Source organism: Sciurus vulgaris (assembly GCF_902686455.1).
Source record: "Sciurus vulgaris genome assembly, chromosome: 13".
Lineage (NCBI taxonomy): Eukaryota > Metazoa > Chordata > Mammalia > Rodentia > Sciuridae > Sciurus > Sciurus vulgaris.
Genome location: NC_136474.1, coordinates 20,084,930 through 20,096,150, shown reverse-complemented (window position 1 = coordinate 20,096,150; position 11,221 = coordinate 20,084,930). Strand labels below are relative to the sequence as shown.

Genomic DNA, 11,221 nt, shown 5'->3' with positions numbered 1-11,221 from the left:
AATATACTGTATATGTTATAATTTATCATAAATTGGTTTTATAAAATCTAATGAGAGTTTAGAAGTTAACCTACATATCTTTTGACCTCTGATAATTAGAAGTGTTTGATTTTTGAATGATTTATTTAACTATAAAAATGAAAATTTAATAAATTCTATATACAGGAAGTTGAGTTGTGTTTTCTCTTTAATTTTTTTCTGGTAGTATTACATGCATTAAAAAATTTAGCACTGTGATTACAACTAAGGATATTCATTAATTTAGACATTCTGCGTTTATATTCTAATTCTAAAGTTTACAATTTCTTCTTCGAAATATCTATTATTCCTCTTTTGCTCATTTTATTCATCTTTAAATTGATGTGGTTTATGAAAATAATGCTTGGTGAGAATTCAAGTGTTTCTGATTTCTGTTGAAAAAATTATTACTTATTTACTAGATTAAAATAAGGCCTAGAGACTGAAGAAAGAATCTCAAGCTTTGCTATTTCTAACTTCTAGGAGTTAGTGGCATTCTTGGCCTGTGGCTTCTGATGATCTTTTAAACTAGGACAACCAGAATGAGGCTTCACTTTGCATGATTCCAACTTTGCTTTCTATCATGTTTTCTCTTGAATCTTCTAAAATCTTTCAAGTTTGAAAATCCCTTGCAATTACACTGAGTTAACCTTGCTGTTCTAGGGTGATCTATTTATCATCTCACTGAAACCTTAATCCTCCCTACAGCCTTAATTTCCTCTGATCATATAACACTGAATCTTCTCTAATTTGGGGGATTAGGATGGGAACATCTTTGAAAGGGTAATAATTTTATACCTGCCACAAATGCAAATGATGCAAGCACTATTCTATATCTTTTTATGTATTATATTTAGTTTAATTTATAAATTCATATAAATTTTATTGAGTAAAATTCATATATTTCAGAGTATAATTATGTATTTCACATCCACAAGAACTTATTTGCTTGCAACTATTATCTCCACTTTATAGAACATTCAACTGAATAGTAATAATAATAATGGATATCTCAGAGTAAGCACAACTATTACTTGAGGAATGCTGTCAGGATTTAATAAACTGACCTTTGCAAAATTGTTAAATGGTGTTTAACATTCAGTATATTTTAATTATTAATACTGCATTATCTTGATTTTTACTATTGTAATTCCATGTTCCCTAGGATACTCTTCTCAAATACGAATATTCTGTCAGAGAAATGAAAAATTGTACTCCATTTGTGTACAAGAAATCAAAATGCATTCTGCTATCATGTATAGCTAAACAGAATAAACAATAAAAAAATCAAATCATGTTTATAATCTATCCCTCCTGAATCAATTCTGAATGTTAAATGGACAAAAAGAGTGTAAGTTATTAAAACATAAAATAATAAAGAAAATTAGAGCAACAACACTTTTATAACTGGAAATGAAAAAAATTCATAAAGACTTATTAAGGCAAAAAAAATTAGACTACAAACTAGCAAGAGGGGAAATTTCACATACAAAATACATCACATCATAGACACTTAAAGATTCAAGAACTTAAATGAATAGATTCTTTTAAAAGTGTAGATGTCGTTAGTCCAAACACTAAGACTATTGGTTTAAAAATATCTATCACATAATTAAAAGCTTAGAACATTATTTACCCAGTTTACTCTGTGGAGCTGTTGAAACAGAATTTGAACACTAGAATATTGGCATTTGGATACTGCTCTTAGAAAATTTGGGTTGCTACAACAAAATACCACATTCTAAATAGTTTACAAACAGTAGAAATTCAGTTTCTTACATTTTCTGAGACTGAGTAGACCAAGATCTGGGTAGTGGAATGTCAAGACATTGGTGAGGACAAGTTTCCTGGTTTCCAGGGCCTTCTCACTGGGTCCTACGTGGTGGAAGGGTTCCAAGTGTGTAGTTGTAAGCCTGTTTTGGGAGGACACAAATCCTATAGTTGACATAATCACTTCTGTCCTCCTTCTAACATCAATACCCTGTTGGTTAGGATCTCAACACGTGAATTTGAGGTAGACATAAATGTCAAGACCATTAACATTACTTCACCCAGCAAGATCTGTTTTCTAATGAGTGCTTTCCTCCCACAGTGACAGTGAGTAGCAGCTTACATCTATTACTAGGCCTGGAAAATTTCTCTTTGCTTACCCAGAAATGAATGAGAATTGTGTCCACACCACCAGCTCTATGAAGACATGTGGCAATAAATCACTGATAAAAATTAAAGGAAGTACAGGATCATCATATAATAAGATGTTCCAGATCACACATTGCTCTTCCACAGATCAGAAAATTTATCAGAATCACATATATTCTTCTTCCTTATTTGCCTTTTTTCGCTCCAGTACATGTTTCTCCTTAAGAGAACAAACATCTCTCAGTAAGTACAAAGCATCTGTCCTATTTCAGATTATGCTTCTATGATATCTTAATGAGTTTTTGTTGTACAATACAATTTCATTTTTATCTTTGCAGTCATATTTGAGTAAGCATCATGTAAACAATAAAATGGAATGGAAAATGGCTCCAGTACACCTTAATAATTATGACAAGGCAATTGTAAAAAACTTTTCTTCATTGCTAATATATATTTCCTTTTTAAAGTATATTAAAGACTGGCTGTTATCTAGGGTTAGCTAGGAAAGAATCATAGTGACAACCTAGGAGCTCACCTCCCTGAAAATTTAGATGCCAACTGTGAAGATCCTTAGGTGTATTAATTCCAGAATATATAGTTCAGCACAAGGCTATTTGTGTTAAAAGTATTTATTCTTGAAACATTACAGAAATTTACCTGTTAGTGATTGCACAAAACCCTCTCTTATTATTATCACTCCATCTATGATTTTTCAGAATTTCAAGTAAACAGACCCTGGGATTTTCAAGTTTATCACTTTTAGAATAACAAATTCTATCTCTTAAAGAGATCCAAATAGATCCTAACTATATAGATGGCTATAGAGTTAGCAACCTAACAGAATGGCAACATTTTCATAGCATTCTAAATGTTTCAATGAAACAGCCCTTCCATATGCCACCTTATATAGAGGAAATTTTAGATCTGAAACTGTTCCCAAGGATATCAGCCTCAAGCACATTCTTCATGTGAAAGTTTGCAAGGCACCTTCATTTCCCAAGAGACAATCAGATTGTGGACTGCTTTTTAGGCAAAAAGAAAAAGCATCCTAGTTCATAATTCAGTCATTTCAAAAATTAAAATTTACAATTACAAGGATAGACCTGAAATTTTTGTTTAAGTATCAAGTGATCAACTGAAAGAAGCATATAATCAAAACTTTTTTTTCTGTAGTATGCTGATTTTAAGTCCTTTGGGTATAGGCCAAGGAGTGGGATAGCTGGGTCAAATTGTGGTTCCATTCCAAGTTTTCTGAGGAATCTCCATACTGCTTTCCAGAGCGGCTTCACTAATTTGCAACCCCACCAGCAATGTATGAGTGTACCTTTTTCCTCACATCCTCGCCAACACCTATTGTTGCTTGTGTTCTTGATAATCACCATTCTAATTGGGGTGAAATGAAATCTTAGGGTAGTTTTGATTTGCATTTCTCTTATTACTAGAGATGTTGAACATTTTTTCATATATCTGTTGATTGCTTGTACATCTTCTTCTGTGAAGTGTCTGTTCATTTCCTTAGCCCATTTGTTGATTGGGTTATTTGTATTCTTGGTGTAGAGTTTTTTGAGTTCTTTATAGATTCTGGAAATTAGCACTCTATCTGAAGTATGGGTGGCAAAGATATTCTCCCACTCTGTAGGCTCTCTCTTCACATTACTGATACTTTCCTTTGCTGAGAGAAAGCTTTTTAGTTTGAATCTATCCCAGTTGTTGATTCTTGCTTTTATATACTACAGAGATACAGCCACATCAATGTTCATAGCTGCTCAATTCACCATAGCCAGATTGTGGAACCAACCTAGATGCCCTTCAGTTGATGAATGGATAAAGAATCTGTGGCATATATATACGATGAAATATTACTCTGCCATGAAGAATGATAAAATTATGGCATTTGCAGGCACATGGATGAAATTGGAGAATATCATGCTAAGTGAGATAAGCCAATCCCAAAAAACTAAAGGATGAATCATCTTGCTGATAAGCGGATGAGGACATATAATGGGGGGTAGGAGGGGTTAGCGTTAGGGTTAGGGTTAGGGATAAGGAGGGTGGTAAGAATGGAGGAAGGAAGGACTGTATAGAGGTAAAATAGGGTTGGGAGGGGTAGGGGGAAGGGAAAAATAAGAGAATGAATCAAACAACATTGCACTATGTAAATTTGATTGTTAATTAAAAAATAATGTAGAAACAAATTATAATTCTTAATATAATGGCAAGAAAGCAAATGTATTAATATAATAATAAGTGCACCAATACCTACAGCTTGTTTATTTCTTCAGTTACTTGAGTAGGGTGGGTAATAGGAGGGAGGAACCAAGAGAGATATGGAACATTTTTTCAGTACAGGGCTTTTGTTCCAGTTGTAAGATCTCAGTTTTTTCTGGGCTGCTTCTATCCACAATAACTCTTCCTACATGAGAAATTAAACCATCAACCTCTACAGGGATTAGGTATTTTTTGTTTGTTTGTTTCTGTTCCAGATGTTGTTCACCACTTTTTATTTCCCTGAGTTAAAGAAAACACTGTGGTCTGTGCCCCTGCAAACTTCTCCATAGGACTTTCCTAAGATTTCCCTGGTTTATCATTGCTGATTTAATTCCTCACAAGTAATTAAATTGCAACAGTCTGTGTATCTATGTGATCACAATATTATGCCATTATTCCAAATCATTGATTATTTGCAATAATCACTTTCTAATAAAATGCTATTTAGAAAGTAGGGTATTTAAAAAACAAACTTTTTTTCTTATAGCTAATATGTGTAAGGCACAAATATATAACAAATAAAATTCAGTCCGTTTTTAAAACAAGAATTTGGCTAGTAAATCTCTTTATAAGAATATTAATTTCTAAGTACAGCATAAAAGAAACAGTATTGTTAAATGTACAATTCAAGTATTATAACAGAAATAACAACAATGAAAGGAGAAATAGGATTCTGATAAAAAATTCATTTTGCTGCCAGTAAATAGGACCACATGAGTATATTTCAGATTCTTTTCATTTATGAGCTATCTAAACTGAATGCTAAGCATATTAAAGAGCTCTTGGAAAAATCAGGTCAGGCAGCTGTAGCATTTGCTCATTTTCATATAGTGAATTGCTAGACAATAAAACAGAACTCAGGGTGTTAAATTTTTTAAAAAATATTTTTATTCCATTTCATTGAAGCCAGTCTCTTCAATCTTCTGATTCTACTGGGACTGGGAATGGGTGGTGTAAGGAAATGAACAGGGAGTGGGTATGGAGGGGGCACAACAGATCAGAGTAATAGCAAGGGCCACATATCAGCTCACACGCAGTTGAGCAAACCCAATCAGCTTCACTTCATCAGGAATCTTTGACCCATAACAGCCAAAACCCAACTTAAGTATCAATATTTTTTAAAGCTTTGGGATAATTTACAGTCGTCTGTAACTTAGCAGCCACTATAACTTCATCGTGACCATAAACCAGGTCAGTAGAGAAGAGCTCCCGAGATATACCATCTGCTGTATCTCTTCCTGGAGTAAACTTAAATTCTGTGTCATTAAGTTCCTTGCTGAAGTTTCTCAATCTTAAGATGAGGTTTGTGGTGCAAGAAGCTTCTATGTAGTCTTTACTCACATTGGGTTGGCCCTGAGAATCATGCACAGAGGAGGACTGTATTTGCTCTGGGCTGCTGGTGGTGTTCGCTGAGACCTCTAGATTTTCTTCTTTACTCTTTGTAACTTTTTCTGAGAAGCAGCTGCTTTCCCCTTTTCACTTTTCTCATCCATTTCCTCATTACTGTACTTCCAGTCCCTTTCTTTGGTTTTATGGAGATGACTATTTGACCTTAGCTCTTTGGGCTATCTGGCATTCTGGTAAGCAGCTTCTCAATCAGGTATTCTCTGTTCCTGGCTTTCTGGAAGTAGTTGAATTTGAAAGTTCTGCTGCTGTGAGTCTTTTGTTAGGATATTTTTGAAAACACAGGGAAGGAATTTTCTAACAGACATGCCATATTTTTTCTTCATTTCTTTATCTTCTACTTAGGTTTCTTAAGTGGGTGGATCATTTTTCAAAGTCCATATTAAGACGTGCATAGGAAGGTATTTGTGGTAAGTCGTGCTGTTCCTTTTGCTATTTCAATGGACAATAATCCAAAACTTCACATGCTAGCCTTGCAGTCATGGGCTCTCACCTGTTCCACAACTTCGAATGCCACCCAACATGGGATGCAAATAATGCTTTTCATACTCTATTCCTTGTAAAATCACCCCTTGTTGCTAAGAATTCACTTAGCCCCAAATCTGCAATTTGTACAAAACCATCCTCAACCAGAAGATTACTACCAGCTTTCAAATCTCTACGAATCTGACCATTTCTGTGTAGATAGCTAAGTCTCCCAAAGCCTCTTTAAGAATTGTTGCTGTTTCTGCCTCTTCCACTCCTTTCTTGTGCTTTCCTTGGTTGACAGTGTATTTGATGATGTCTAACACTGAACCTCCACTTAGCAATTTCATGACCAGGCCGAGTTCAACTTTTACCACAAAAGAGGTGTAATCAGTCACTACACTGGGATGGTTTTACTGATTGATGACATGAATTTGTTTTAATAGTTCATACATTCTGGTCTGAAATTTTTCCAGGTTGATCTACTTTATTGCTACATGTTCTTGACTGGGCTTGCATAGGGCAGCCTGAGCCACAGCAGTAGCTCCACTGCAGATAAACTCTTGCAACTCATATGCATCCCTGCAGATGTGCCAGCTCAAGGTCTGGGCAGCTGGGGCAGGCCCAAGTGCCCCTCTTGCAGCTTCCAGGATGTACCAGCCAGAGGACAATCTTCCACTTGAATCTTCCCTTGCCTCGCCACCAACACCTCTCCACTGGTGAACATCCTCCCCACTCCTCATGCTAAAGAATTATTGATCATTCTACTTAACACATGCAATAAAATTCCTTGAGCTAAAGAGTGAGAAAACAGGCCATTCTCAGTTCTAAGAAGGATTGTTATTATGTTTCAGTGCAAAAGTTAAGATATTGGAAGTTTTCTTTGTAGAGGATATGATCAATTCAAGAAAAAGGAGCTACAAATGTTGAGCACTGCTTTATTCCATCAGAAGGAAAAATAATCACCTTAGTAATGTTCAGTAATTAAACATACTGCTGCTCCACTTGCATTCCAAGAAAATTTGTACTACTACTCTAAAATATTTGCTGGAAATAGCTAGCATTAAAACAAAACAAAATAAAAACAAGCAGGAAAGAAATACAATTTCAAAGATACTAAGATCATGCAATAAGAAAAGAAAAGTATAATTAAGATCCTAACAGTTTTAAAACATCATATGGTTTTTATCACACAGAAAAGTATGTCTTTAAAATATATATTTCAGATTAAAAAACCTAGCAGCCAAAAAGGAAAACATATATAAAGGTGTATTTCTTAAGGCAAAGTAACTAATGCAATAGAAGCCAAAAAAGATAGATATTTCTCATATTTATTGTTTCACACAGGTGTCTCCAGCACGTAGTTAGCTTTATTTAATTCATTAAATTAAATATAGGTAAGCTATCATAGAGTTTTGTGCTGAGGAGGTTACAGTTCTATTTGAACATATCTGTCTTCTAAATTCTCCATGCATTCTTTCTGAAGATATAATATGTGATAAAGTAAAACGAAGAAAGAAAGAAGAGTGACTTAATCAGGATAATAGCCAACACTAGGATGGCATGTGGCCCTGTCTATATAGAAAATATAAAAAAGGGCTGGCACCCCAAAAAAGCCAGCACTAATACATTTGAATGAAGTATTATGGTGGAATAGGTATATGTGTGTATATATGAATCCTGCATCAACTTATGTAAATTTTACAACAAAATACATAAATATAACATTGCATGTATGATTTTACCATGCATAAAATATAGTGAATGTTATATTACAAATGTATATGTGAAATTTAAATAAATACTAATATATGAAAAAATATAATGTATTCAATATGTTACATTGTATATTTTATACTGTTATAAATTACAAGTGTGTTCCTATTGAGCTCTATAAAATAAAATTAGCTATGTACCAAATCTCGAATTTTCTGGAAAAGCTGAAATTTATGAAAATTGATAAGAACATAATTGGAAATACTATCATTCAGTATAATGAGAAAATTCATAGAAAATTTACCAGAACTGCCCATAACCAAAACACCATTCCACTTTATTTGAATAATGATTTAAAGAGATAATTATAATTCTAATATTAAATAACATACACAAAGAAATGTTTATGATTTGAATATACTTTAGACTCCACAAACCCCCCAAAATAAACATAAGCCTTAGAAAACTTATTGAGAAACATTCTGAGCCCTTTGGCTAAGAGGAATTCTTGATTTTTTTTTTTCATTCTCTGTTTTTCTCTCTGTGTTCTATCACATCCTCTGCTGCCTATACTACATCTGCCTGAGTATTAGTTACTCCATATTTACATGTCTTAAGAGACAGTGGTCTCTCTGACCATGATGCAGTACACTCTGTATGTAAATCCATAAAGCAAACAAGGACATAGAAGATTACACTGTGGAGTCCAGTTTGAAATAAACTCACTTATACAACAAACCTAAGTCACACTGACAAAAGAAAGTTGCACACTGTGAAGGCACCACATGAAATTTAAGAAATAGCCATCCTAGCAGATGAGCAAATCTTACCATAGCAATACAAGCAATACAGAAAAACAAGATAATGTGTCATCTTCTAAAATATATAGTTCCATACTATCATTCGAAAAATACCAATGTGGACAAAATGCCGAAGAATTCAAAGGATGATTAAAAAAAAAATCAGTGAAATCTGAGCGAATACAAATAATTCGAGAATTAAGGAAACAGATACAGGGTATAAATGAGAAATCAAATAGAAAATTTGGAGGAAAAAATCAAATACAAATCTTAGAAATGAAACACTCAATGTTGTCAGATAAAAACTCAGCTGAATACCAAAATACTAGACTAGATCAAAAGGAAGAGAGAATATCTGAATTTAAAGGTAATTTTGCCAACATATTATATTCAGACTGAAATAAATAAAAGAAACCTCCAAAACACCATTAAAATATCAAACATTCATATAATTGGCATACCAGAAGGTGAAAAGCTACATTGAATGCATGGAAACAATATAAGTTGAAATAAGAGTCACAAATTCCTTGAATATTAGGAAAGACATGGACATCCGTGTTTGAGGGATATTTAGAGCCCCAATATAGAAATAATCAAAGATTAACATCTTAATGACATGTTATAGGTAAACTGCCAAAAATGCAGAAAAAAAGAATATCAAATTTGCAAAAGAGGGTGAGTCATACCACAATAAATGAAAACCCATTAGACAAACAACAGATTTTACAGCCAAATCTCTAAAGGCCAAAAGGGCATGAAATAATATGCTTCAAGTCTGAAAGAAAATAACTCAAAGAACATTAATATAAGAGCAAGTTTATCATTCAGAATTGAAGAATAATCAAAAACATGTCAAAATAAGCATAAGCAGAGGGAATTCATAATCACTAGGACAGCATTATTAGATGATATTTAAGAGAACTCTACACTCAGAAGAGTAATAAAAATAACAGCAGTCATGAGAACATGTGAAAGAATAAATCACAGTCAAGGGGTAGACATGCTAAAGAGATATAGGAAGGAATCAGATATTTATGTAGTAAACTATCAAACTTAACAGAGAAATAAAAGATGAATAAATGAACACAAAATATTCAAAACAACCAGAAGAAAAATCACTGAAGTGGCAGGAACACATACATTTTAATAATTCTGAAATTAAATAGCCTCAAATTCTCTGATTAAATAACAGACTGACTAAATACTTTAAAAAGTAAATAAGACTTAATAATAGGCTACATATAAGAAACTTATCCAAAATGCAAAGACAGACTGAAAGTGAAAGGATGGAAAAAGTCTTAAAAGCAAATGGAATTCTACAACAAGGATATCAATAATTATATTCAACAAAATTGAACAAAATAGATTTTTAACAAGATCTGTGAAACAATTTCACTATATATTGATCAAGTGAACAATACATCGAGAAGCTATAACAAGCTGGGCACGGTGGTGCACACCTATAATCTCAGAGGCTCAGAAGGCTGAGACAGGAGGATTGCAAGTTCAAAGCTAGCCTCAGCATGGTGAGGTCCAACCAACTCAGTGAGACCCTGTCTCTAAATCAAATACAAAATAGGACTGGGTATGTGGCTCAGTGGTAAAGTGGCAAAGTGACCCTGAGTTCAATTCCCAGTACCAAAAAAAAAAAAAAAAAAAAAAAAAAAAAAAAAAACAGCTATAACAATTACACATGTAAATGTCCTGAAATTTGGAGGCCCTAATTTCATAAAATAAATATCACCACACATAAAGGGTGATATAGGCCTTGATATAAGAATGATGAATAACTAATACCACACTCTCACCAACAGAAATCCAGACAAAAATGAATGAATAAATAATAGTTATATTATATTACACATCAAGTGGATTTCTCAAATGTCCACAGAATATTCCATCTACCATAGGCAGAATGCACATTCTTTTCATCAACATGTGGATCTTTTTCCAAAATCTACCACATATATTCCACAAGTATTTCTTTACAATTTTTTTGAATTGAAATAATTTATTACATCTTATCTCATCCCAAATGGAATAAAACTAGAAATCAGTAGCAAGAAAAATGCAGAAATTATACAAACACATGGAAATTTGGCAGCACACAATTGAATGAACATTGTCTTTGAAACAACCAGAGGGGAAATTTAAAGTTCCTTGAATTAAATGAAAATGGAAACAAAACACACTTCAATACGTGAGACATACCAAAAGTAGCCTAAAAGAAAAATCTACAAAATGATTGCATTTAAAAACTAGGGTGCTTTTACATAAATAACCCCATGATGCACCTAAAATTCGTACTAAAAGAACAACAAATCAAACACCCAAATTAATGGGAATAAATAGAAAGGCTCAGAGTATAAATGAATAGTGACTAAATGAACAATACAAGTGATTAGTAAAAC

The 11,221-nt window shown here is 33.3% G+C and overlaps 1 pseudogene across 1 annotated transcript; it reads right to left on the bottom strand.

The window, feature by feature from the left end:
- Positions 1–5,447: 5,447 nt before the first annotated feature.
- Positions 5,448–7,405, bottom strand: LOC306642822 (STE20/SPS1-related proline-alanine-rich protein kinase-like; annotated as a pseudogene). Its single transcript has one exon. The product of its transcript is annotated as an STE20/SPS1-related proline-alanine-rich protein kinase-like (transcript).
- Positions 7,406–11,221: the final 3,816 nt, after the last annotated feature.